The sequence below is a fragment of the Prosopis cineraria genome, unplaced genomic scaffold, assembly GCF_029017545.1.
Source record: "Prosopis cineraria cultivar Desert tree isolate PC_DT_omini unplaced genomic scaffold, ASM2901754v1 PC1, whole genome shotgun sequence".
NCBI lineage: Eukaryota > Viridiplantae > Streptophyta > Magnoliopsida > Fabales > Fabaceae > Prosopis > Prosopis cineraria.
Window position 1 is genome coordinate 35,069,140 of NW_026555332.1, and position 6,407 is coordinate 35,075,546.

The following is a 6,407-nucleotide window of genomic DNA, read 5'->3' on the forward strand; positions in this document are numbered from 1 at the left end:
GTCTCACGACGGGAGTGCTCACTGATGGTGAACCAAATGATCTAGGTTTAGACTGTGAGGCACAAAAGTGAGATTGACTTGAAAATTGATGACTCTTGGAAGAAGAACCGAGAAATTTCTCATCGTAATCCCTCTTGCGTTTCTTAGAAATTGCTTCCTCTGCCTTATGTCGATTCTCGATTCTCAGTGCACTATCAACAATCTCAGCATAGGTGATATCACGACCCAACATAGGTGCTATATTGACATGTATATCTACTGGCAATCCGTGCACAAACCTGCTAATTCGTTCCCTTTCAGTCGGGATGATATGTGAAGCAAAAGAAGATAATTTAGTAAACTTCTAATCATACTCTGCTATTGACATTCCTTTATTGTACTTTAAAGTCAAAAACTCTTTAACTTTTGCATCTCTAGTACTCTGAGGCAAATAACAATTCAGAAATGTAGTCTTGAATTCTTCCTAAGTTAAAGAAGGTACTCTAGTCGCATGCAAACCTGGGACTGTTTTTGCCCAAGTACTTGCCATTCCCTGAAGCTGAAACACTGCAAATTCGACATACTGAACATCAGCGCATCTCAAGGCCCTACATCTCTTCTCTAAAATAAATGTATATATCCTCCTTTAAACATCTTGCATCAATATCACAGAGTTTCAAAACTAATGTAATTCACAAGAATAAAATATCTCAATGAAAATTTGTTAAAAATAAAAGTACCAATAAAAATAAATTAAAGGGAATGCTATTCACTTACCTGTTGAAGTTCTAGATTTCCGAAGGTATTCTTCTTTTAAGTCTTATCTGGGTCTTGTTCTTCCACACACCCTAAAAGTATAAATATATACAATTTTAATAACTTTTTAATTTAAAATATTCCACAAATTCACCAATAACCAAACAAGTTCCAAGTGCTCCAATAGCAACATGCAATCTCATAATCAAATTCCTTTACAGACCTACCGGTTGATTTCTAAATTAATAATTTTTATAAATATTCTGAAGTCAAGTTCAATTTCCTCTTACAAATCTTTCAACAAACATCTTACAAGCACCAATATTCAAGTTGTATATCTAAGCCATTCTCTTCCAATTTCACCTCAATAACTTCTTTGCATCAGCCCATTCAAATAGAATTAATTTAACTCCAAAATTACGACCCACATGTATTTCACTACCAAGCTTTAAGTTAAATTTTCAGCTCAATTTAAACCTTCTTCCAACATATGGACAGCAACAAAAATTCTTTCAAGGAACTCTATAAATTCAGCCATGAATATATATCATTATTAAGCTTTGAGATGAATTTCCAACTCAATATTGACTTGTCCCTTCCCTAAACAATATGGCAACAATAGAGTAGCCCCATTTTCTGAAATTTTTCGCACACACAAAACAACAGCAGCCTCATACACAGCAACAGCAACAAAGATTTATAATTACCTTAATATCATTTCAGCTACTCGCACGGACAGAGGAAGGAAAAATGATTCTGAATAGTGAAGAAGAACTGCTGCTATGAATAAAGAAGAATAAGCTCACCAATAATCAAAAAACGAACCCAAAAGGAAGAGATCTTTGCTCACCCAGATCTTTTATACCCACACGAACCAGAAGCTAAGAGAAAGAAAGACTTTTCATACTTGAATTAGCAGCAGAGGCGAACGAACAGCAGTAACTCGGGAAGAAGATCACAGCTGAGGCAAACAGATAAGCACAGCTTCGACGGCAACTACACGAACGACGATGCTAGCTTTGGTGGAGGAGGAAGAAGGTAGATTCAGTTGAGAGGCAGAGAAAAATTTCAGTGCTCTCAAAACTCTTTCTGTGGTCCAGATCCATCGAGAAAGAAGAAAGAAAGAGTTAAAAAAATCTGATGAAACCAATGGCAATTTGATAATTTCGCATGACCAGAAAAATAAAAAAAAATCAACTCTTCTTTTGTACTCTTCCGGATTCGAACTGGGGACCTGATATATGAAGTCTTCCTCAACTGCCACTAGACCATGTCTCTAACTTGCTATATTTATCCCAAAAACTAATATAAACACACTTTAAGCAAGTTACCCTATATATATATATATATTTATTTATTTATTTTAAATTTTGTTGGGGTTATTACATTTAGCTTATAAAAAAGTCCATACAAAATAATGTATTAAACATTTCCATACCTATAAGGTACAATAAATATCTAACACATTAAAGGAGTGCTATTAGCCTATCCTCAAAACCAACCATCAAAAATCACATTAATAATGTCACACCTATGGGGTATGTCCATTATCAATGCTACAAGATCCTAAGCATCATCAATAATTTATAAAGTCACAAATTTTATAATCTTAGAATAAAACAAAATTATTTTAAAAGTCCTTGGGGCCTTTTGGGAATTAGAGAACAAATTTGGGACTTAAGTGGAATTTTGAAAAGGAGTCTAGGGGTAAATACGTAATTATGGAAGAGATTTGGGTCAAAATTGCAATTTTAGAAGTTAAGGGACTAAATTATAATTTCCAAAAATATCCTAGGTCACAGCGTAAATATAAGGAATAGTGGATCCAAAGAGGTAATTTAAACTGGGCTCGAAATGCAATTAATCAGAAACATTTTTTTTTAAATTAGGTCTGGGCCCAAACGAAATTTGGGCCTAGAACTCCATGAAACCGGATCCTTAGGATCCAGTTTTTGACCCGGTTCATACCTCCACCTTTTTTTTAGGAATCAAAGATTTGGGCCCATACGAAAATGGGCCCAGAACCCATAAGGATCCAGTTCCCTGACCCTGTACCTAGGTCTTTCAACCGCGCGTGGGGACGAGGAAGAAAGGGGGGCGCCAACGTGCAGCGGTTGCCAAACCAGAAGCGAGAGGTAGGGAAGTCGTCGGTGACCTGGAGCAGCGGCGAAGAAGGAAGATGTCGATGACGCATCGGCAGCTCGTCTTCGGTGACTCTGGCTCACGCACAAACAGTGATGGATTAATCTGCCACCATCGTTAGATGTTCTCTTATTCTGTGTGTAGCCGCGGAACGTGAAGCTCTGCCGGCATCCAACAGCACGAGACTTGGAGAATGGCAGAAGACCACGAGGCTGGCGACTGAACGAGAGAATTATAAGGGGAAAGAATGATGCCGACGATGTGAACTTTGAGCCAGAGAAAGAAAGAAATTTTTTTTGTCTGAATTATCATAAATATAACAGGATTTAAAATCAAAATCCTCAAATTTAATAATAAGAGGAGAGGAAGAAACTGAAGAATAATATCCCACGAATGAACATGCTAATCAAATTTGAGCAAGAAAGATTAAAAGAATTTCAATTCAATTAATCATATTAAATTGAGATACTTTAGATTTAATATTTACAACAAAGCTCTGATGCCACATGTTAGCAATTTAGTATCTCAATTCATATAAACAAGAAAAGTAAAGAATATATGCGTACCTGAAGAATCCATGAGCACTTGAGAAATCTCGATTACCTCGAGTGTAGATAGGTGCACAACCCACAAGTCCCCAGAGTCTTTTGAGAGTTTAGAGATAATGGAGCAGTAAAAAATTTGAGTCGTGTGTGTGCGGTTATCAACTGATCGACTTATATGGATCAGATTGGTAATCGCCTTATTATATAATTAAAATAATTATATCACATTATCTCTGACTCAGTAAGTTAAGAGAGAGGGAATAACTGACAGCTACTGGGTTATGGGTTGGGTTTCTGCCTATTGGGCTCACTTGTGTGGTCTACCTATCACGGTCCACACAAGATCATAAAGACCAATCTGTTAGGCTTATTAATTAATGCTAATCCATAAATAATATTCCAATAGTTTTTTCCCATACAAAGTAATATTCTCTATCTCAAATTATATAATAATTCTGAATAAAATATCACATATTAATAAATCTTATTAAATACACTTAATCACCTTATTTTTTTAAAATAAAAATATAAAATTTTAAAAATACCCTTCATTTAATATATTAAAAAGAAAAAAGGATAAAAATTAAATATAGAGAAAAGATAATATTAAAATAAATTTATTTAATAAAATTTTAATTTTCTTAAAATATTTTATATTTTAAAATATTGAATCTCCTGGTAAAAAATCTTATAATTTGTGATAGGAGGGAGTAAAAATTACTTCGCCCCTTGGCATAACTCGGTAGACAAACATCAAGCCAACAATAATCAGAAGGGGGGAAAAAAAACTAGCAATAAATCGTTTTATTTCCTCAAAAAACTTGTGTACCCTCTAAAGGTGGGCATAAATAATATTATTGTAAATTTAAAAATGAAAAAAAAATTGAGAGCAAAATAGTCTACTACCTTTTATTTTATACTAATTACAGATATATTCCTTCTATTTTTGAAACTTATATGAAGTTCTTCTAGCATAAATAGTTACAAAACACAAACATCCTTTCTATTTTTGAGATTTTATTTTCACCTATCCAATCATTAATTAATTATTAAGTCACACATATTAGACCAAAATATCTCTCTTTAAATATATTGCCTAAAATAATTCAAATTACCAAAAAATTTAATGTATATATTTTTTGACCTTTTTATTTATATTTTAAAAGGTTTATCTATGCACAACAAAAAAATTTCATCGATTGACTTGTATATTGATAAATATTCAGTCATTCAATACCCTTACTTCTTTTTTTCTCTTGCCATTCTCCCATTAAAATAACTCGTGCCCATAAAATATCTTTTCCTCACTTTGCTTTCTCCGCTTTACATATCCCACCTTCTCGTATCTTTCTGCATAGCCGGCCCTTGAAATTAAAGGAAGCTTCGTGGATTTTATCAACTTGTTTTCTTTCATAGTTTTTGGACATAGACATATAATAATCTATGGCCATGATTATTAAATTTACAATTATTGAAGAGATATCATAATAAAATAGAATATGTTTGAATCAAATTAAATATTGAATGTGTAATAGTCATATTCCTCGATTGGATGATGACGTGTAATCATTGTTAATATGAATTAATAAAATTCAGATTCAGAGTTTCCATAGATCACGATATGTTTCAAGATAATTATCCTAATTTATATAGGTATTATTTTATTTGTGATTGTGGGTTCATCTATAAATCTCACGTAGTGGAAGGATGGCTGTATCAGTGTATGTGAGGGAGCAGTGAAAATATTTGTGTCACTCTTTCTTATAGAAGAAAGATCACTATTTAAATAATAATTATATATTTCTATGTCTTACGTCGTGGGAAGCATAACTCTTTTTTTTTTTTTTAATTTTACTTCTAATGGTTGGGTGAATTTTAAAAAAGCCATGGAGGATGTTGAGCTTGAGTGTTTTTAGAATATAAATATTATAACCCCGTCTCCAATTCAGCTGCGTTTTGTCCTTAAAAAGTAATAATAATTACATGGCCCCTTCGATCTAACATGGTCGACAAACATCCAAGCCAACAATAATTATGAAAATAAACTATAGCGATAAATCATTTTATTTCCTCAAAAAACTTGTGTCATCTCTAAAAGTGGACATAAATAATATTCTCATTTTAAAAATGTAAAAAGAATTAAAAGAAAAAACTATTAGAGGATAGGACTAGTGATGTGAAACCGGACTGGACTGGATGGTTTGATTGATCCAACTATCACCTACTGAACAAAACGATTTGATCCAACCAGTTGAATCAATCTGACATTTGAACTAAGTTGACTTGAATTGACCCGTTCGATTTAAGAGAACTTGCTTTGACCCAAAACCGGAACGGGTCAACTCGGTTCAAAGTAAAAAAAAAAAGGCTAAGTCTCTCAGATTTTGATTTCTCTTTTCTAATTTTTATTTATCTTCTGTCTTCTTTTCTCTAATATATAATCTCTCATTAACGGCCCAAGTTTAATCTCTGATTTCTCCTTTAACCTCTGCCTCCAATTTTAGTGATCCAGCCTTTGGCAATGAGATCAATTGCTTGTGAGTCATGACATGACAGCGTGCCTCTAGCTCCAACATTTTCCTTTGGATCACGAGCTTGTGCCGATAGACATGCCTCTGTCTCTAGCTTTAGTGATCCAGGCATTTAGCTTCAGCGTCAAAATTCCAAGCACCATAAACAAATTAATGTTTTATTTATATATTTATAAATATAAATATTATTTTTTATGTTACTGATTTGATCATTAGTTTAATCAGTTAAACCATAAAAACTATGACTCGTTGCACTTTTCAGTTCGACATGCAATCCGAGTTTCAAAACACTGGATAGGACTTCATAAGATTAATTAACTCTGGATTATAGTTAGCTATTGTTCTCCGAAAACGTTAAGGGAACAATTTTTTCCCCCATTCTTACAAATAATGGGAAATGGTATTTGTGGTACAGGAAACGCACGCAAAAGACTAAAACGCCAAACCCGAAGTC